Source organism: Schistocerca americana, chromosome 1 (assembly GCF_021461395.2).
Source record: "Schistocerca americana isolate TAMUIC-IGC-003095 chromosome 1, iqSchAmer2.1, whole genome shotgun sequence".
Classification (NCBI taxonomy): domain Eukaryota; kingdom Metazoa; phylum Arthropoda; class Insecta; order Orthoptera; family Acrididae; genus Schistocerca; species Schistocerca americana.
In genome coordinates, this window is record NC_060119.1 from 376,698,608 (window position 1) to 376,721,846 (window position 23,239).

General features: G+C 35.9%; 1 protein-coding gene across 1 annotated transcript in view; it reads left to right on the forward strand.

Annotated features, from left to right (window-relative positions):
* The first annotated feature begins 274 nt into the window (after positions 1-274).
* LOC124551930 (spaetzle-processing enzyme-like) overlaps positions 275-23,239 on the forward strand; it is a 183,204-nt gene continuing 160,239 nt past the window's right edge. Inside the window, exons 1-2 of the mRNA XM_047126481.1 lie at positions 275-482; positions 6,600-6,798. The gene's annotated coding sequence lies outside the window, so the exon portion shown is untranslated. The remainder of the gene's footprint in view (positions 483-6,599; positions 6,799-23,239) is intronic.

Consider the following 23,239-nt stretch of genomic DNA (forward strand, 5'->3'; position numbering starts at 1 on the left):
TCACACACATCCATGCCGGAGGCAGGATGCGAACCTGCGACCGTAGCAGTCGCGCGGTTCCGGACTGAATCGCATAGAACCGCTCTGCCACAGCGGCCGGCTATGCGCCGCAGTTCCGTGTTATATGGTATGCCCTGGTCGGCAGCTGGAACAACAAGTATTTGAGACCCTGTCTCGTCACAGACAGGGGCAGCAGTTGTCGAGTATTTTGGGCGCGCAGGGTCAGTTATTCGAATTTTACCATCACGGAGGGACAACAGTGTGTCCAGCAACGCTAGCTTCGCTGTCGCTACTGCAGAACACGTCCGGCTGTGGGTACGCCTGCCATTAGGTGCTGCCTTTATAGCAAGCAGCGGAGACGGTTGCCCAGCGGCTCTGGATTTAACGAGCACAGTGCGGCTTATCTGCGTAGAGTTACACCACGGCGTGGCTCTTGGCATTATGCAGGCAGCCAGTGCCAGCCCATCGCCGCTGATCGCAGGGTGAGTACTCGCACTGCTGTCCTACTTTCGCTGAAGGCCATGTACACCTACTGCGGCACTATTTATATTTTTCCAACTTGACGTTCGATTAGTGATAGTGCTGGGGAAAAGGATTATGTGTATACATCTCCGTTAAGACTATTTTCGAAAAAATTGTCCGTCGTGAATGTTGGAAAAGGAGAGGTGTGTGGGGGGAGGAAGTACGTCACTCTGCAACTCGTCTTGGGATGTACGGTTTAACTATATTGAGAGCAAACATCCCTGTTGGACCACGCGTTTCTTGTATCGTCTGCCCTTGGAGTTTGTTAAGCGTTTCTGACACTCTTGTGCATAACTACCACACGTAAAGTGTATGCCACTGACACAGCGTTTTTTAGTTTCTGTGGTACGCAGGCATGGTTAGAGCCACCAGTAAAAGGATTTTCAACCGATGCCAAACGAATTCCCATGATGCTGGCACAAATATAGTAGCTGTACGTAAGTAAAAGTTGGAAGGATTAAAGCACATGGTTTTGTGCAACGCCGGCCGGTGTGGCCGTGCGGTTAAAGGCGCTTCAGTCTGGAACCGCGTGACCGCTCCGGTCGCAGGTTCGAATCCTGCCTCAGGCATGGATGTGTGTGATGTCCTTAGGTTAGTTAGGTTTAAGTAGTTCTAAGTTCTAGGGGACTGATGACCGCAGATGTTAAGTCCCATAGTGCTCAGAGCCATTTGAGCAACATGGAAACTCTCTTCAGTCTGTATTGGTACAATTAGATAATAATAAACCAGAATGTGTGGATCTATATCTATATATATCAAAATCTTGTGTGTATGTACTGACATACATTTCTCCATGACTACTCACTACAGCCCACTCGTGGATGTGGTGATAGATAGCCCTTGGTCAAATGCTGTTAGTAAGGGAATTTGGTCGCGGTACGTGGCAATGGGCGAGTGTGGCGAGCAAAAATCCCTGAAATATGGAGTTATAAATACTCTTAAGAAAATTTGTACGCTGTATGATTTACGAACTGTACCGTACACGTGAAAACGCCTTTACTGTTTCAATCGCCACACATAATAACCTGCTTGCACCGTTTCGTCATTCAAACTTTAATAACGATTTTTAATATGAAATACATAGTTTTTAATCCTCATCGCGTTTTCGTCAATCACATTTACTAACGATCGACAGATTCACAAAGAAAAAAATTCAGTTAGACTCAAAGATATTGTAACTACTACTACTACTACTAATAATAATAATAATGATAATAATAATAATAATACAAAGATATTTGTGACTAATAAATGAGTAACAATACACTACAATGATTCCGGATAAACATTTCGCGTATTCTTCGTGAGTATAATCTTTTTCATAATTTAACGTGTTTTTGTCAATCACTTCGCTAATACCTAATGAAATAAAGTGATTTCCATTCCTTTCCAACTTCATTTAAATACTATGATGCTAAGACAATATTGCTAAACTAGCATTTACGTCGTGGCGTTACATTCAAATATGTCTGCGTAACGTAATGTTAATGCCAGTACGGATGGAGCAGGGTGAAGACTGTATAAGCGAGTGTATTCACTAATACGGAAAGTTCAAAAGTCATAGAGAATACAGCTTTTTCTAAGAGAACTAAGTGTTCCACATTGCGCATTATATTGAGATATCTGCCAGCCACAGTCACCAACTTCCACTCACCACAATATGGAGGAAACACGTTGAGGACTCTATCACCAATACATTACATCGTAAATGAAACAATAAAAGCATTTTCACGTATACGGTAAACTTCGTAAGTCATAGGTTATTTAGCTTTACCTAAGAGTATTATTGTTCCATATTTCACGAGATTTTGCCTACCACACTCATACACTCCCAAACACCGCGACAAAACTACCTTACTAACAGGATAACTTCATTCATAATATTCTTAATAATGCGCATCTTATACATAGAATGGTAGTCATGCCTTATCCCAACTCCGGGTTTCTCAACTAGAATCGTATAACATTATTTTGTTTCAGCTTAGAAAGTGCATTTCAGTGCCATAACTGGATGAGAGACCCATAAAAGAGAGTGCAGCAATCAGATCAGGAATCCTCTCTACCGCTGTGTGTACTGACACTTTCACTTTACAAACATTCAGTTTTGTGTCTTAAGCGAGATGAGCGTCTTCACAGTTTTGTTCATGACGACGACAGGGAAATGGAAGAGACTGAAATACGGTAACCTATTTCTAACGAGTAACACTAATGACGTTGAAAAGCTTAAAGTTCCTGTCGAATGGACGAATCACCAACAACATGAAACAGATTTGGTATTTGATCCACAACATTTGACAAAAATTTGGTGATGCCAAAGCCTTGCTGGTGGTGCATTACTGAGAAAGAAATTGTCTTCCATCTCCAGGTTTAGAAGCAGCTTTCTCCGGGTTGGCGTTATAGTCAGCTAGCGGACTCGGTCACAGAGTAGGGCGAATTTTTTTTAGAGTAGTCTTTCAAAGAATATTTCTGTAAAATTTTTCCTCATACGAAATATCTTAATTACAACCATACAGTTCACGCACTATCTAAACAGTTATTTTTGCCAAAAAGTCGAAATTTTGGGGGTGCCTTGTCTACAATTTAGCAAAACAGCCATTCTAATGAGAGCGTCCATGTGTGTAGATCAGTGACATTCAAATTATATTGGCACAAATGCAATAAAGAAGTCGTTGATGTGCTTTTTTCGTACAACAAAGATCACACAGTACTAAGACAGATACATATAGCGTGCTACAAGCTACAGCAGAGCTGTAGTTACCAGGTACTCTACATTGGCAAAAGATCATGTTCACTATAAAATGTCTTTCGTGTTTCATTTCGTTTCATTTGAATTCATATAGTGTTCTGTGACGTGGTAAAGCACCATCATGCGTGGAAATGATCGCAGTCCTGATTTCAAGAAAAAATTTCACACTCTCACAAATAAACAAGTCCTAGAACTGTACTAGCGTTATTTCATAGAATGAAATTGGCTGTGTTTTGCACTGTAGTCTTCCTTTGAAAATTAATTTATTTGCCGAGATGGCTACATTAACACAGTTACTGGATTACTAAAGCTCTGACCAGGCATACTGCCGGGTGGATTTTGGTGCGCTGTTGTCGGACCATGAGTCACGTGCGCTTGATAGTCACATACACCTCAATCACTCGTTCGAAGAGTTTCCGCATTCTTAAAAATCAATATAACCATGTTTTTGCGGTGAAATATTGATTTGGGTAATGTCAGTCATATCGTTATGAAAGCAGTGTGAGCGTATATTATTTGATTTTAAAGGTATTTTAAAAACTTTGCCTTTCGGTTTCTTATTTGCAATCTACAGTGTGTGAAATTATTGTAGGCAACTTTAGGTATCATATTTTTATACGAACTGGAAATGTACATAAATCAGAGACAAAAACGCTAATCATGGTAAAAAATATAACTACTGGAATTTCAAGCAAGCTAGCACGCTAACGGAATTGCATAATCAATCAATATGACACATTGTAAACGCACTGATGTTAGGTATAAGGTAACTGAAATCTAGATCTGCAGTAAAACTAGATTACTAAGCGACTCATTGCTGTAAATAACTAATAACTACCTTGTTTTCCAAATCATCGTTCAGTCGCTGAGCTCACGAGTCCCCTACGATATCCAATCTCATATAAATGGATTTTGGTTGCGAATGAAAACAAAACACTAAAAATACAATTTGTTTACAATACAGTATATTGTAAAGTTATTACTTATGAAATGTTGTTGTTACAACTGCACAGTAAATTGAGGGAAAAGAGTAAAATGTCACAGCAATTCCATCTTAACTATCTTCACTCACGTCATCTGTTCATTGCATTTTCCTTATTCGTCTTCTTCGCTGCTCTCATCGTCTATGGTTGTTGAGTCATGATTATAGTTGATGATTACAGACTCGATTACGGTGTCTTGGATGACTTCTTTCTATAGATTTTCTGCATGCTGAACACAGTTCTGCCATTTTTAGATTGTGACATTTCCAAGGACTCGTGAAGTAAGCTCTAAACACATGCGATTTTAAACTTGTTGTCTTTCGAGGTTACGTCTTTCTAGACTTGGGCCCAGATGAGATCAGCCGGGTTCTACTGGCAATCATAAGGCGGTGAGCGCACTATTTGGTGCCCCCTTTCATTTCCAGTACACCTAGCTCTTAAACAGGTTCTTCCTTGTTTGCACAAACCTTATACAACATATCCACTCTTGTGTCTGAACGTGAGAAAGCAATGTCAGCCGTCTGTGTTTTTGCTGTTGGATCTCGGCTCATGATTACCGAATGATACTTGGCGTTGCCCATGACGATGACCTTCCTCCAATAAACCCAAAAAACGGCCTCAAACCGATTTTTAAACTTAGCTGTATTCATTGCAGAATGATAAAATCTGATTTGTTTGTTTTCCTACATCTGTAAACTAATTTACTTTTATTAAGAAAACAAGTCTTCCCTGACCCCACATACACGACAATTAGCCAGGTCCCTTTCCCAGCAGGTACCGCGAGATCCTCATTTTGGACTGAATTGTGTCAGGTGTACTTTAGCGAAGGTTTCCGACTAACCCAAGTTTCATCCATATAGAATATCCCCGCATGCCACCTGAAGTACGCAGCGAATTCTTCGTCTGCAGGAATTTAATTCTGGAGACCACTACGTCGTTTCATTCAAGTAAAAATTGCGTACCATCATTATGACGCCTGTATTCAAATCCTACATCACTTAATATGCGCCTCACAGATTTAGTAGATGCAGTAAAATTTATTTTTTCGGTTAACTGTTTTCCAATTTTTCTGGTTTGTATTCACCAGTGTCGTAGAATTAACAGACTGTCCGACCGACAGAGTCTTTGTGATAGTCGTTTAGTTTGGTTAAAGAGTTGTGTCGTTTAATAATTTTCCTCTCATAATCGAACGTTGGGGATTTTTCTTCACTACGCACGCGCTCGATAGTACTTAAACCGACACCACAAGCTACACTGCATGTAGCCTGTATGCTAGCAGGCTCCCTTTTCTTTTCTTTTTTTTACAACGGTTGTTTTAGGTAGCATATCACTGCCACTGATCGATATAATCACTACTTTTTATGTCTACCTTCTGCAAATATTTCCTAACGAGCGTACGTGTAGATACTGTAATACGTTTTAAATATTTACAGACATGGTAGAGTATGGGCTTGCTTTGTTTGTAAACGCGATATACGTGGCACAGAGGAAAAAAATCTCTTATTTCGTCCCGCTTTTCTATAAATTTCAACTTACACTAACACATCCACTCAGTAAATAAACTGCACAAATAATAACATAAAAGACTTTTTTCCATCGAGTCAAAAATTGTCGAATAAGGAATGGAAAACAAAAACTGCGCGAAAATCTACACACCGTATCGCTACTGACGCTCTACTTGTGCCGGCCGGTGTGGCCGTGCGGTTAAAGGCGCTTCAGTCTGGAACCGCGTGACCGCTACGGTCGCAGGTTCAAATCCTGCCTAGGGGATGGATGTGTGTGATGTCCTTAGGTTAGTTAGGTTTAATTAATTCTAAGTTATAGGCGACTGATGACCTCAGAAGTTGAGTCGCATAGTGCTCAGAGCCATTTGAACCATTTGAACGCTCTACTTGCGCTCGAACTAGACTACTACGGACCCTCAGCGTTGCCATTTTTCTGAGCGAAACTAGGCACAAGTGCGGCAACGCTCTTGCAGGCACCCGCCAGTACGCCTGACCACAGCTATAATTTCGGCAATATGCTGTGCCCATGTGTCAAAGTGGTGTAAGCATTGTATGATGTAACTATCAATGCCCAGTTTTATGGGTGTGTAATTTTTGTCACCGAGTTGTTGTATCTACCCTACTACTTTTTTATTTTTGAACTGTAAACCTCAACATATTGTCTTTTTGTAGTTCTGACGATGCACACACATATTGCCGAAAATCCAGTAATTGCGTTAACATAGCGATACTGGTAAATAAACAGGTTTTCAGAAGAAGACTAAAATACAAAATTATAGATCGCCTCCTGCACTGAACTATCATTCCAGGTAATTATATTGGCTATGTGATTTATTTTACCAGATACGACCAAGTGATGGAATAATCGCCGCACTGGATTGATGTCTGGGAAGAAACAATAAGAAAGGTCGTACATTGTGTGGGCCGGGGAATAAAAGGCGCCTAATTTCAAGTCCAGCAAACGAGTCGCTTTCCAAGACCCGTGGCGGCTCATTACTGGGGTGTGAACGGTGTATGTGGCCATTGGCGGACCTACGATACTGTAAGTATGGCTCTCCAATTAAACCATCAGCAAGTAGCATACAGTGAGGTAAAAATTTCCGTACTATACTTGGTACTAGTTGAAATTTGCAAGAGTACATGTGGTGACAGCATTCTGCGCAGATCTTCTTTTTGGGAGTGTAACTACCTACCAGGTAATGACTTCCAGTTAGTCGAGTAAGCAGTACAATTTCTCTAAGTCCACAGGCATCTGAGAATTCTACTAGCTTAAAACTCCACCCCTCAGGACGTAATATACATGAGTAAAGCTAGCTCCTGTAGCGAGATACATACAAGAAAGAAGGCATAACTGCAATATTTACCAAATCATACAATAGAAGTCATGATTCATTTATATAATCCGTTATATTTGTTTGTTGTATGGAAGTCATTATGAATGGGACACCCACTTGAAATTCCTATATGAATAAAACAAAATATACCACGAAATCAGGTGTTAGTGCAGAGCCCTAAAGGAAGTTTGTGTATGCTGATCTAGTAGCATTCCTAAATACGTTGTCAGAGATGCGAGAAATGGATGAAGTTTAACAGAACGCACTCACAACAGACAATAATTGTCTTCAACTGTGGAAACACGGATAGCTTCAGCAACGGGTCAGTGGTATTTCATTCGAGGATGCAAAATGTGCAGGACTGTGTTTACCTAAAACAAGGAGCGTGTCTGCGGAAGCATACAGACCTTGCTCCCTGCTTGTAGTTATTTAAATGCATTAAGTCTTCAGTAAAAGATTTCAGCTAGGATGATATCATCATTTTCCAAATGAATGCACTGTCTTTAAGAAAGAATACCGGAAGACAACAACGCTTACCTGGTCAGTTAGTCAGCAGTTTAGGTCTCCAGAATGGCGACATTGTTCACAACAGCTGCAAGAAATTCATCGTTTTCTGAAAGAAGGACTACCACAGTGCATTTTGCATAAGTTTACAGAGTGGTAAAATGTCTCTGTAGCCCACTTGGTACAAGACGAACTCACATGAATTAGCAGTTTTTAAGGCATATATTTTTTGTGTGATTGTAACCAATTGGATATAGTCGTTTTACAAGACTGTGTGTCGTTTTTGTTTTGTTTCTTATAGATCCAGTCACCATACTAAATATTATTTTTCTATATGAAAATTCTATCTGTTCTTAAATTTGTTTTACTGTGAGAACTAGAGAAAGGTGCACAATAGCCCTGCTTATTTGGTTGTTTGGTGTCGACTCTAATAAGTTAAATCAATCTTTTTTGTCCTATAAGTTAGTAGTGAGTGGGTCTTTTGAGTACACTAGGAGATAATTTAATGAGCAACCCAAACCCACCTGCCAAAATAAATATAAAAATTAAATCAATACAAATAAATATAAAAATTTTGTCATATAATGACCCACCTAAAATACAGAAATTAAATCAATAAAAATAAATATAAAATGTTACTCATATAATGATCCACAAAACAAATATAAAAACTTAAACAGGAATGATTCTTTGCTTTTACATCCTGAAACAAATTGTAATAAAAATAAATATAAAAATTTACTTATATATAGTGAACTTCAGATCATGAAATTCTTCATCATTATTTTCATTACTCTTTATTCCTTTGTATCTTAGTTTAATATTATCTTCTTCAAAAAATTTAAAATCCTTTTAAATTTTTAATATACATAAATATGAATGATGTGTGGAATAAATTTAGGTTTCACTGTAAAGCAAATAGCGAATTATAATCTGCCAATAAATAATTTACCAAAAATATTACAAAAATATATTTAAGCCTGTTCATTATTTTAATAGCCATAAGGCACTGTATTGTAATTTTCTTGAGCTACACTTATCATACTGAAATGAGAATTCTTTCTTAGCCAGTTTGCTATCTAGATTTTTAGTATCAACATCTCCAGTTATTTGGTTGTATTCAAGTTGTATGTTTTCCTTCACTTCACTCTCAATTAATCTGATTGTAATTTGCCATTCAGCTTTTGAATAGTTTAATAGTTTAAAGTGAAGACCTTTACTTTCATCATTTTTCTCATAATAATAATTTTTTGGGCCAGTTGAAGCCCAGTTTGTTATCAGTTTATTACATCATAACTCATCTTTTCATTAACCCAACATACAACCTTGACCTAAAATTGACTTTGCACCATCAATACATACTACAGAATCGGTGTCAAAATGCATAACATTCTTTCCTAGTTTATTTCGCCTATCATACAATCTAAGCCTTGTATTTGATGTAGTGAATGCATCTATAAATAGATTTGTATTTGAATTATTTTCCACATAATAATCCTTGAAATTGTACTTTGTCTGAACCATATTGTCATTAAGAAAATTTACATCTATATTATCTAAGTGATCATTCAATAGTATCTCATAAAATCGCTGTAAATTTGTTACACATTCTGTTTGACTCATATTTTGCCTTTGGCCAAATTTCCCCCATAGTGAATTATGACACATCTTAGCAACAGCTCGTTTCCTGTGATTTTCCAATATTCTATCAAGACCTAAGACAATATCTAATTTCTCTATAATATTTTGATACACTCTTCATCAGTTTCAAAATCATGTGGACTGGTACCTAATTTTATTCATGAAAATTTCACATAATTTTTAAACATCATGCTGCTTTTATTTCTGAAAACCTATACATCATAGAGATCTAAAATTGTTACATTTGGTACAAAATATGTACAGAAGTATGGTAACAAGCAAGTTCTTTGTTTATGTGGAATATATGTTTCAGCCAACTATTACAAGAAGCAACTAAAAAAGAGTTTCCAAATATGAACATTTTGAACTATTGTTATCTATGAAAAGGTGTATATGTGATAATTCAACCAAGAAATGTATAAAGTGTCAAGAATTTAACAATTTTGATTGTTTTTACTTTAATCATACATCTCAAAGCAAACTGTCTAGTAGATGTAAGATTTGTAATTCGGATTTTTATAACAATGAAATAAAAATAATTGAATTTTGAGTGATGATTATGATGAACAACAAATAGACTGTAAAAATGTGTAGGCTGAAAAGAAATTAAAGATTTTAGTTTTTTTACTTTAACTGTTCAACTAGGAACAAACGCTAAATTGAATTTAAGATCTGCCAACTAGAAGATAAGCTAAAAAGAAAAATAGTGTGTAAATGTGAAAACGAAATGATTACAGACGATCTCAAAAAACATTTATAAATGGTCAAACATATAAAATTAATTGAAGGTAAAATTTATTCTCATTTCTTTCACTACTCATTTTTTGAAAACCTAATTTTTTTGTCTCTATTAAATAAGGACTAAAAATGGAAGCTTCACTGAGAAATTTTAGTCACTCAACTTCATTATTATTGCAGAAGGGACAATTTAAGAGGTTATTACAGATTTAGAAAAGATGATTTAGTTAATTTCATTGTTTAAATAATTTACCTCAACTTATTTTTCAAAAGACTAATGAAAGAATTTTTCCAATGAAAGAGAATAAAACGGAAACTTTGTTAAGAGAGTTTACAGTTGCTCAACTTTGTAATTATTTCATAAGGAATAATTTACGAGTATATAGGAGATTTAGAAGAGATGTTTTAAATTGAATCATTTCAAACAATTTACCTTCTCGTACAAGAACTCTTGATGATTTGAAATTAAGGGAGCTCAAAGCTAGAGCTAAAAATCATGTTATTAGAGGAAACAGTAAATTAAAGAAATTATAGTTAATTACTGCTATTGGATTACAGGTGTTTCAGTTTCATTCAGAATTATTCAAAAGACTAGATTCTAGACCAAAACCAAAGCGTGTACCTAATATATGAGGGTAATCCCAAAAGTAAGGTCTCCTACTTTTTTATAAGTACATAGACCTGTTTATTTCTACAATGGTTTACATCAGTTTACAGCTTGAACATTTAGCTCTTTTTTGACATAATCACCATTTCTGTCGATGCATTTTTGTAGACACTGTGGCAGTTTTTGTATGTCCATGACATACCAGCTCTCCACCATACTGTTCAGAAGATTATGAACCTCTTCTTTCACCTCACTGTCAGAGCTTAATTGCTTTCCGGCCAGATATTCTTTTAACCTAGGGAACAGATGATAGTCATTGGGTGCCAAGTGAGGACTATAGGGTGTGTGGGTGGTGGGTGATTATGTTCCACTGAAACTATTGCAGGAGAGCAACAGTTTGCTGAGCAATGTGTGGGCGAGCGTTGTCATGGAGAATGTGTATGCCCTTGCTCAATATTCCTCTTCTCCAGTTCTGAATTGCCCGTTTGAGTTTTTTCAGAGTCTCACAGTACCTGTCAGCGTTAATTGTGGTCCCAGCGATTCAGATCCAACGACAAGATGAAAGAAGAGGTTCATAACTTTCTGAACAGCATGGTGGCTAGCTGGTATGGCATGGGCATACAAAAACTGCCACAGTGTCGACACAAATTCATCGACAGAAATGTTGATTATGTCAAAAAATAGCTAAAAGTTCAAGCTGTAAACTGATGTATACCATTGTAGAAATAAACAGGTCTATGTACTCATAAAAAATAGGAGACCTTACTTTTGGATTACCATTGTAGATTATTTTTACAAATTGGATGATGTTATTAAAAACACTCGACCACCTAGAGAAGAAAAAATAGTGAGACTAGATCAAATTTATCCATTCAGTAGCAAACTATTTTTGCAAGAAAAAGAGACTGAGCCATCTAGAATGGGTTTATTTGAGATTAAAGAAATAAGATCGAGGCTTAACGAAAAATTTCAAGCTACGTTTGTTGACTATAAAATTATCTTTAATGACACTAATATTGTAATACTTGGCACTGTTAGTGAGATTATAGAATGAAAACACTCAATTCTATGGTTGAAGTAGCAAATAAAAGAACTAATTTTAGATAAGAAAATAAGTTGAATATAACATCCAAAAAAACCCAAAAAGTTTCATCCAGTTTCTACAGAATATAAAGCATCAGATAATACTAGAGAAGCTATTCAAGATTTGTGTAATAAAATCAGAAATAGATTAACTTCTGATGGAACTATTGATATAGCAGATACCTCCTTTAATTTTCAAATGATAGCAATTCCTTGAGGTAGTAGGCATTGAAAAATAATAAATTTAGCTGAAGACAAAAACACTAAGAGATGTATCACAAGAATTAAAAATGATAAAACGTAAACATCATGTGACTAGGGCCTCCTGTTGGGTAGACCATCCGCCAGGTGCAAGTCTTTCGACTTGATGCCACTTTGGCAACTTGAGCGTTGAAGGGGATGAAATGATGATGGTTAGGACAACAGATCACCCAGTCCCTGAGCAGAGAAAATCTCTGACCCCATAGGGAATCGAACCCAGGTCCTGAGGATTGACATTCTTCATGCTGACCACTCATCTACTGGGGGCAGACTATTGAAAATTACGATAGTCTGTGTTGTCCTAGAGCTACAATAGTTGCATTAGCGTACCGTACAAATATTATTTTAGGTATGGAACTAACTACAGGCGAAATTAAGAAAATTAGAGAAGGAGATAGGTACAAGTTACAAAAACGTTAACTGAAATATTATTCAACCAATTAGAAGAAGGAAGTGTAGAAGGATTTACTGTAGATGACATTAAAAATGTTGAAAAACTGTTAGATATTCAAATAAATATTGTATGTGCTGAGAATTTTAATTCAGTTATCTATCATCATCCTGAGAAAGCAATAAAGATATATCTGTATAAAGATCAGAAAGAGTATGATGTGATTAACATTATGGCAGACTTCTTAGCGTCATTGTATTTCTGTAAGAAATGTAACAAACCATATAAAAACAAGGATAAACTTGATTGCAAAATAGAGAGAAAAATCTGTATACTATGCAGCGATCCAGAACACAAACCTGTGGAAAACAAGACATACTGTGAAAATTGCAATAGAAGCTGTTATAATAAAGAATGCTTAAAAACCACCAAGAAGTTTTTAATACAACTTGTAAATAATAATGATGTAAAAAGATTTTTTTTTAATCTAAAGAAGACAGGTGTGGATTTGAACTTTGCAGGAACTGTAATCAAGAAGTAAGAATTGAAAACCATAATTGTTACATGCAATACAGACTGCAGAAAGGTGGTATCTGTGATAGAAAATTTGGTGAGAATTTTATAGTACAAGGTTGTCCAAACTATAATAGAAGTGGTTGTTATATTAATGGTTAATTCAAAGGTTTTTATGTTTACCAATGCTGAAAAGTGACAAAATAGTTGCTGGTAAACAATTTGAGTGTTGTGAAGATGGATTTCTTAAGAGAGTGAATTGTACCTATACTGAAAGATACATGTGGTTTAATAATGAAACTCAACAAGAAACTGGTATACATTTTCCGAAACGCACAATAATCCACAATTTTGAAGGAGATGTTGTTGTTGTGGTGGTCTTCAGTCCCGAGTCAGGTTTGATGCAGCTCTCCATGCTATCCTCTCCTGTGCAAACTTCTTCATCTCGTCGTATGTACTGCAATCTACAGCCTTCTGAATCTGCTTAGTGTATTGATCTCTTGATCTTCTACTACTTTTTCCCTCCATGCTGCCCTCCAATACTAAATTGGTGTTCTCTTAATGCCTCAGAACATGACCTACCAACCAATACCTTCTTCTAGTCAAGTCGTGCCACAAACTTCTCTTCTTCCCAGTTCTACTCAGTACCTCCTCATTATTTATGTGATATATCCATCTGATAGTCAACATTCTTCTGTAGCACCACATTTCAAAAGCCTCTAAAGGAGATATTGTTTATAAATTTAAGACAACTGAAGAATTCTGTAGGTTGATGATGTCTGCAAAAAGTAAGTGTTATATATTCATAGCTCACTATACTAAAGGATACTATTCACAATTCATTTTGAAATATTATGTTGAAAGTACAATGAAACCATATACTGTCTACACAGGAACTAAATTAATGTTATTGGAGATAAAACATTTAGGTCTAAAAGTTATAGACAGCAGTAATTTTGTGCAAGCTTCACGTAGTAGATTTGCAAAACCATTGGGTTTGAAAGAACTGAAGAAAAGACATTTTCCGTATTCGTTCAACACACAGAAAAATTAAAATTACGTGGGACGAATTCCAGATACTCGATATTATTGTGTTGACACTATGAAACCGAAAGATACAGAAGAATTTCTCAAATAGCATAGTTCAAGAGTTAAAGAAAATTATGTGTTCAATATGAAGTAAGAAATTAATGAGTACTGTAATTTCAATGTAGATATTTTGTGAAGAGGTTGTTTGGTATTAAGAAAATTTCTAAAGATCGCTAATACTGATCCGTTCTGTTATTTAACAATTCCAGGTGTCTTTATGGCCATTTACAGATCTAAATATTTACCTGAAAATACCATCGCTGTGTTAGATAGAGAATAAAAAGAAAATTTTAGTAAAGAATCCATAGGCTGGTTAAATAGTTAAAACAATTAATTTTTCATAGCTGGGATTCACGGTCATGTGAAATTTCTTGAAAGACATCATGTTTATGCCAGTGACTGTTAAACTTCTTATTTCCACTATTTCCCAAGGCTGAAATTGCAGTAGTCGAAATAAAAAGTTTAACAGTCACTGGCATAAACATGATGTCTTTCAAGAGTTTAAATGATCATATTATCTCTTGTGCTCCTAATGGTGGAGAAGTAAAGACAGCCAGAGTAAAAGTAAATGGATTTGATAAAGAAACTATGCAGTACTGTTCATCAATACCATGATTGTTTTTGGCATTGTTGTAAAAATGTTTTGAAAGTGAGATAATTAACAATAAAATGAAGTAACAATGGATGACCTTTATCAAAAGCCTTTAACAAGAAGTGCATAAATACGAAATGTGGGATGTAATTTAGTGGAGATGGGGGAATGCGATTGACTTAACTCAGCTGAGTCCAAAAAGCTTAAGAGATTATTAAGAAATTAAAACAGTTACCTGAAATTGTTGAACCATTGAATCCAAGAAATGCTTTTTATGGTTACAAAACAAATGCAACAAAATTAAGAGCTAAATCAGAAGATGTAAGCACAAAAATGAGATTTCATGATGTATGCCTGTCTTCATCCAACTGTACAATATTATGATTATTATCCCAAATGACATTAAACAAAAATATATAGAAAACTGGTATTGATTTATAAAATGTAAAGTGTTGGGACCTAGAGGATTGTATCATCCGGTTTTGAATGTAAGAATAAATGAAAAATCATAGTTTTCTTTGTGTGTCAAATGTAAGAAATATAATCACAACGATAATCAAAGAAGTTTTATTGGAACTTGAATGACTCACAAAGTGAAGAAAGCTGTAGAAATAGGATATAAAATTTTAGATGTTTATGAATTATTGGACTTTAGAAATAAAAGCAACATGTTTTTTGAAAATTATGTGAAAGATTTTATTAAAATAAAATTAGATACCAGTCCACATGATTTTGAAACTGATGAAGAGCGTATCAAAACATTAAAGAGAAATTAGATACTGACTTAGATCCTGATAGAATAATGGAAAATCCCAGAAAACGAGCTATTGCTAAGATGTGTCTTAATCCCATATAGAGGAAACTTGGGCAAAGGCAAAATATGATTCAAAGAGAATATGTAACAAATTTACAGCGATTTTATGAGATATTACTGAATGATCAATTAGATAATATAAATTTGCTTAATGACAATATGATTCAGATGAAGTACAGTTTCAAGGATTATTATGTGGAAAATAAAACAGTTATAAATATTTTTATAGCTGTGTTCACTACATCAAATCCAAGGCTTAGATTGTATGATGGGCTAAATAAACTAGGAAAGAATGTTATATATCTTGATACCGATTCTGTAGTGCTCAGTAAAGATGGCAAAGTCAATTTAGAAAAAGGTTATATGGTGATTGAATGGACTGACGGGATAGGAGATAATAAATGGTTAACAAACTGAGCATCAACTGGCCCAAAAATTATTATTATGAGAAAAATGATAAAAGTACAGTTGTAAAGGTGAAGGGCATCACTTTAAACCATTAAAATATTCAAAATCCCACACATTAGTCATATTTATAGAGATTAAAAATGTAACAGGGTTTTTAATTTTTTGAAGAAGTTAATATTAAGGTAATATATAAAGGAATGAGCAGAAATAAAACAAATGATAAAGAATTTCATGATCTGGAGTTCATTATCTGAGTACATTTTTATATTTATTTTTATTGATTGAATTTTTATATTTGTTTTTGTGGATTATTTTGTGAGTAAACTTTTATATTAATTTTTATTGATTGAATTCTTTATATTTACTATGGTAGGTGGGTTGCATTTGCTCATTAAATCATCTCCTAGTGCTCTCAAGAGACTCACTTACTGCTTACATTATTAACACTACTGATAGGAAGGTGCAGTTGTCTTACCTTTCTAACACTATATCCTCTGTGTCAGCTTCTTTACACTATTGAATGTGATCCTGCCCCACATCAGCATCACCCCTTAGTCAAGAAGGGTACATGAAGCTCTCTCTTAACATCTTCATTACCTCTGTTAATTATTCTGAAGTACCTAGGAGCTTTTGGTAAAAGAAAGAAGTTTTGATAAACATCTCAGATTTATTTACAACATCATTTTGCTAGAATCATAAAAAATGTTGTACATAGAGAGAGATGATAGGACTATGGACAGTTGTTTCTCACTTTTATACTCAGAATTACGTATTCTCATAAAAATGAAAATCTTTGTTCATGCTTAAGGAACATGACTATGATAACATGAACCATACAATGTAACTGCAAGGTATGAAGAAAATACAACAAACAGTGAATGAATATTTCCACGTCTGTCTAGATGATTACTTGGCAATTCACACTTAAGTGTTTTGCAGAGGGTTTGTAGAATCAGTTTCAGACTGTTTTCTCTACATGTCCACTCTCGATTAGCGTGTGGGAAAAAAGAACAAATAACTCTTTCTGTCTGAGCTCTCATTCGTCCTATTTTATTGGGATGGTCGTATCTCACTATGTAGGTGGAAGTTAACAAATTTTTTTACCGTTCGAGAATTAGGTTGGTGATTAAAATTATGTGAAAAGCTCTACCGCAACGAAGAAAGCCTTTATGTTACTGACTGCCGCCTAAGCGCCATTACCATAACTGTGACAGTCTCTCTCTGTCTCACGATAATACGTACATAACGATTAACCCTCTGAAGTTTTTCGGTATGTCGTGTGTCAATCCTGTCTGGTAAGTATACCAATCTGTGGCGTCCGCCCTCTTAGCTGAGTGACCACCACGTCTGCCATGCGGTGGGCCCAGGTCAGGGTCTGGGTGTTCTGTTGTCCCCATCGTCATTTCTCATCATCGACAAGCAAGTCGCCAAGTGTAGCGTCAACTGAAAAGACTTGCAACTTGGCAGCCGAACTTTCCCCTGTGGGAATTCCTAGCAATCAGTGTCATACTGACGTTACATTTCACCATTCTTTGCTGGAGTACTCTAGAAGTTGACAGGGAAGTGTAATGTAGTATTAAATTATGTACATCTTTGAAGCGTTTTACCTGTAAAACATAGGGTTTTTTAACCTTCCCAACAACGTTTTCTATTTGATGGCTCCAACTTAAGTTGTTAGTAATTGTAATCCATAAGCATTTTTAGTCGAAAGGACAACATTTAAATTTGTGGGATTTATTGTGGAAACGAAATTTGATGCAATTTTTTTGAAACTCATATGGCGAACCTCGCACTTTTAATTGATTGAACTGCAACTTTCTGTATGATACAGAAATCTTGTATAAATAGTTTTGCAACACGATTGGATCTTCTTGATGACTTTACTAATCGATAAAAGACAATATCATCTGCAAAAAATATGAGGTGACAGCTCAGATTGCCTCCTAAGTAGTTAATACAGATTAGTAACATGACAAGGCCTATAACACTACTTTGGGGAATCCCATATATAATTCCAGTTTCACTAGGTCACTTCTGGTCAATTACTACGTACTGTGACCTTTCTGACAGAAAATTATGAATCGAGTTGCACAATTGAGACGATACTACATAGAATCGCAGATTAATTAGTACCTGCTTCTGAAAAACTACGTCAAACACCACCATAAAAACTAGAAGTAAATAATGAATATCTAAGTAATTCGCTGTAACTCATAAAACATAACTTTCTAACTTACTTACGAAGTACTGCATTGCAGTATGGTATCCTTACCAGATATGATTGATGGAGGACATATCGAGAAATCGTGAAATATGGGAGAGAGTGTGACCGTTATTAGGGGTGATGGAGTGACAGTCATTGTTGTGGCTGAGCAATGGTACTGTGTACTTAGTGCTGTTACATGTTTTCAATGTTGTTTTCTGCTTTTTTAAGCCTGTATTACGGCGTTAAGTATCATTTTCTTACGTTTCTGGTTAAACAGCATGATAGCCATGTGAAATTGTCACAGTAGATATTTTTCACTGTCAAAATGGTCCATGAGCGAAACCGGTTGTGAAAGAACTTACGAAGAGTTATTAACTGAAACGCTGCACAAGTCACTACAGCAGGTTGTGCATGACACTTCCTTAGCAGTATCAATAACTTTCTTACCTGTTCCATTAGTGTACCCACCTGCGAAAAAAATGAGAGTCTATACAGCCCTCTGCGAGCTCTAATCTCTCTTATCTAATTGTCGTGGTTACTACGAGCGATAAACGGTTGGAGCAATAGAATTTCTCACAATATTTCTAGAGCAAAAGTCCAGTCAAAGCTTAGAAGTTCATTTGGCATGTAAGGTGGATTAATGATGTCGCAATGGCACCAAATGTCACCGTAATTCTGCCCATTGCCACCGTGGACGTGCCACGTAATGAGAAGGCTGTGACAACCCACCTCCTCTCCTTACCGACGTCACACCCATTCTGTTGACGCCTCTACAACAGAGGTTAGAACTGCGACGGCCAACGTTGCAATCACGTGGTCTCTACACAAGTTTCGCGGTCGAAAACGACAGTTTACCGTTTGATGTACAACAGAATGATGTTCTTGACAAAATTTTGACACTTCTGACACCCGTGAAATTTTCATTCCTTTACTAATGACATCGTGGGGTTCCATCCCCACTGAACATGATCTGACCACTTTCGACTGTACAGTAGTGCGACAGCAATTTTTTCCTCTGATATACGGGATGGAACCACTAGGGACTGTTGAAAACCACTGAACGAAATTTGAACGTGATCTGAAGCAGCAAAGGTTGTTTCTGCTTTCTTAACCCTCCTATTTCATACCTTCTTGTGGCCAGATGATAGGGGGTACAACATCGACGGGCATGTGAATAAATCAGCAAAGTGTCCCTCTAAAACCCCCCAGTTCGGAAACACCCTTAGCGTCACCCTATACACACCTTTGTTGAGCACTTTAAAAACATAACTGTATAGAGACTATCCTTCGCTGATTCGTAGGTGCCTGCAGGCAGGAAACCTGTAGACAACCCTAGGCAGAGTGGCATTGCTATAGTGCATGCTTGCGGTCATGCAGAATGTAATGGGTGTTGAAGAGTTTCCGTAATTCTTTTGTGCAGTGTATGTCAAGTAAAAACACAAACTGTAAGTGCTCTACGATGATAATTTATTTCTGGTTTACATGGCTACCTGCAAACAGTAACTCACTATCGTTATCAAAATAATTATGTAAAAAGAGTAAATTTATCCTTAAGAGTGCAGTTGTAACATATTTGAAACTATACAAGCTTACCAATGCATAAATGAAAATGGAATGCATCAGGAAACATTAAAACTTAACATTGAACAAACTTTATGTTTGTGTGTGTGTGTGTGTGTGTGTGTGTGTGTGTGTGTGTGTGTGTGTGTATGTGCGCATGTGTGTGCATCAGGGTCTGGTGATTTCTTCCAATGTTTACAATAGTACTTTCGACAAATATCACAGAATACAGCTAAAATACTGAAATCCTGCCAGTATAAAAGTTGGTACTATGTGAGGAACACTACAACACAGTACGTTTCCAGCAGAAAAGATAGGACACAAATCTCAGCAACAGTGAAGCATATATAAAACTTCTCTTTCCTGTAATAAGTTTTACACAGATCAATCAAAATGAAACATAGCAACTAGAATTGGTGTACTTGAATGTGGCTGGAGGTTGCAGTGTTCTGACTTAGTGTTTTCTCAGTATGTTATGAGTGAAGGTCACAACTACAAGCTACGGTGCTGTGATTTGAAGTCATAAAAAAGGAAGAACCCAAAAACTGCTGGAAGCCCAGGAGGATCTCATATACACCTTTCATTTAATATAAAATGACAAAACTCACCTTCAGTCTTTGCTTCTCCTACACTCCACTTCAGCCCTTAATTTCTCTATTCTTTCCACACTGTCTATTCGATTCTGTTAACACAGTTTGCCTTGTAATGATTTCATTATGAACTTCAATGTATTCCAAATGGCTATGTATTCTATTGTTTTAATACACATACGTCCCTGCAGCAAAGTGTAACTTTTCATACTTAGGTACACTTTACCTTACACATTTCCAACCATGTTCAGCTATCAAAAATTACTTTGATCAGCATGTAATATCTATTTAGAAGTTAATTTCTTGTAATATGCATCATCGACTACTAAAAAGTCCTTAAATGGGGCCATGTTCACTTTTAGCTGTACCTGTTTTATTGTGCTTTTGGCCTTTATGGTATTTTTTAACATCTACAAAAGCATAATACAAGGTACTAAGACAAATGAAATAGGAGAATAAAGTATGTCCAACAACTCTAGAAGAACATTATTTTTAACCTGTTTCTGCAATGTGACATCAAATATTGTAAGAAGCCTATATGCATGTTAACAAGCCACAGATTTGTTGTACATGAGGATATTCTCATTTTATGCCTTACTTAGTATATTGCATTACATCTCTGCAGATGACTGAAAACTACAAAAAAGGCATGAATTCAATAGTGCACTAAAACAGTTACATGTCATAATGAAAGGATTTCACAAAGTTGTTCTACAGGTATTCTAGCACACATATCTTACATTTATTTTATTGTAATTCTTACTATAATTTAAATTGCTATGTATTCTTTTATTTGGTTTAATAGTACAATATCAGTAATTACTAGTAGTTCTTCATACATATGTAGTGAAACCTGGCATTTAAAACTTACTTTTAGGTCCTGCATTATTTTCGATTTGTCCCTCATGCTCCATCATTACAAAGTAACACTAACAAACAAAGAAACAAACAATATAGTCCACTGTATAGCACTCACCATAATCAACTGCAATTGGCTACAATTATCCAAGATAAGGAACTTGTTGGTTAACTTTTTCTGATATACCTTCTTTCTGTTCACAAATTCTTGTAATATGTACTCCTGACTTCTTGCTTAATGATTCTGTTTCTACCTAGTTTTGCTTCTCCTGTATCTCACATGTTTGTACTCATTTGAAGCGGTTCTAAAGTGGTTTTGCGTCAACACATACTGTATAATCTTTCATCGTATGATAAACTCGTATGAAACTGTTTATACTGTTTATATGAAGTGTTAAGCGACTCACTTCGTGACTTAGTTGAGTCTCCATGAAAGCATCACTAGACTTCAATTGTGATTCTGATTTTACCTTGTTTGGACATGAGGGAAATGCATTTCCAGGATATGCATCAATCTCTCGCGTTTATGAATCTAAAAGAAATATCCAGCTACTTACTCACTTAGTCTTTGACTTTTTTCCATTTGACACATTAGTGAGATGTGTTCACTACCTGAAATGGAAAATAGATTTAAAAAGTTAAGTCTGTTATTCACATCAAAAAATATACCTTGCATATGCTCGTTTCTATTTACTCTTCTCTGATGACACAGGTCCACATTATGAATTTAGTTTCAGTTTTAGTTTATGATCGTTTTCGGTAGCACTGGACATCAATGCAAAGCCAATCGCTAGATGTACACTGTTCATGCTGTTCTGATGACAGCAGAAAAACCATTGCCACTAACAACCATGGAATATTTCCAGCTTTTGATGCTTGATTGAGCTGCCATTCAGACAAGAAAAAACAATTAATAGTTTGTGGATATTTCAATAAAAATTTATTTAACGGCAAAGAGAGGAAAAATGAACTGGAATTGCCATCTGAGTGTTTGGACCTATTTTCAGTAGTCAGTTTTCCAACTCATGGCTAGTAAGATAGCAGAACACTAATAACATTTTAAAGGCAGTGTTTGGGCTACAACAATTAATGTGTACCCAATTGTTGATGGTCTAGCTGATAATGATGCACAGGTAATGGAAATAAACAATATGGGTATAGCACCTTACAGACATGAGACAGTCATTGAAAGCAGTGTGGCTTATTAATGAGAACAGAATGCAGTGTTTTAAGAGTAGTTAATAGAGGTGGTATGCAATGAGGTATATATAGAAAGGGATGCTAATGTCAAATTCAATTTATTACACAGTGAATTTGTGTCAATATTTGAAAGTCGCTTTCCTAAAACGTAATCCAGAAAATTCATTAAAAACAATTAAGTTAGCCATGGATAAACAAGGGAATTAAAATCTCATGTAAGAGGGAAAGGGAAATTTATACAAATGCCAGAATAAATCAAGATCCATTGTTACTTGCTTACTATAAAAAATTCTATAATATTTTAGTGAAAGTGATTAAAATGTTCAGAAGTATGCACATCCTGACAGAAATAACCAATGCAGATAATAAGACAAACTATATGGAGTATTGTTAAATGGGAGACAGGACAGCGAGTCGGTGCTCAGTTTAGCATAACAATTACACTAAATGACAATATTGTGAATGATAAGACACAAGTTGCAAGTGCTTTTAACAATCACTTTCTAAATGTAGCAGCAAAGATAGAATTAAATGGTTCAGTTGAAGAAGCAAGAAAGTCTATTATAAACTTCATTCCAGAAACTTTAAGCAACTCGAAATAACACCAACGTTCTTCATAGGAATTAATAGAATTATAGAAATTCCAAGAAACAATAGCTGTGGGAAGGTAGAAAATTTTAGTGACTGGTTAGAAATCACAAATGAAATCCTAGAGGACTGAATTTTGGGTCCACTCTTGTTTCTAATTATTGTAATGACCTTCCTCTTGACGTGCAATAAGTGAATGCAAACTATTTGCAGACGATACTAGTGCTACAATAGATCTCTTTACTGAGAAAGAAACAGAAGAGGCTGTTGGTGCTGTTTTCCAAAGAATTATTAAGTGGTTCTCTGAAAATGAGCCCTCTCTTAATTTTGAGCAAACACGCTATATTCAATTCTGTATGACAAATAGAATCATTCAAACAGTTGGTGTATCAAATGAACATAGGTCGGCAAACAGGGTAGAACGCTCCAGGTTTCTAGGCACATCTACTGATGAAAACTTGATCTGAAAACGCATATTACTGAGCTTCCAAACAATTTTCAGCTGA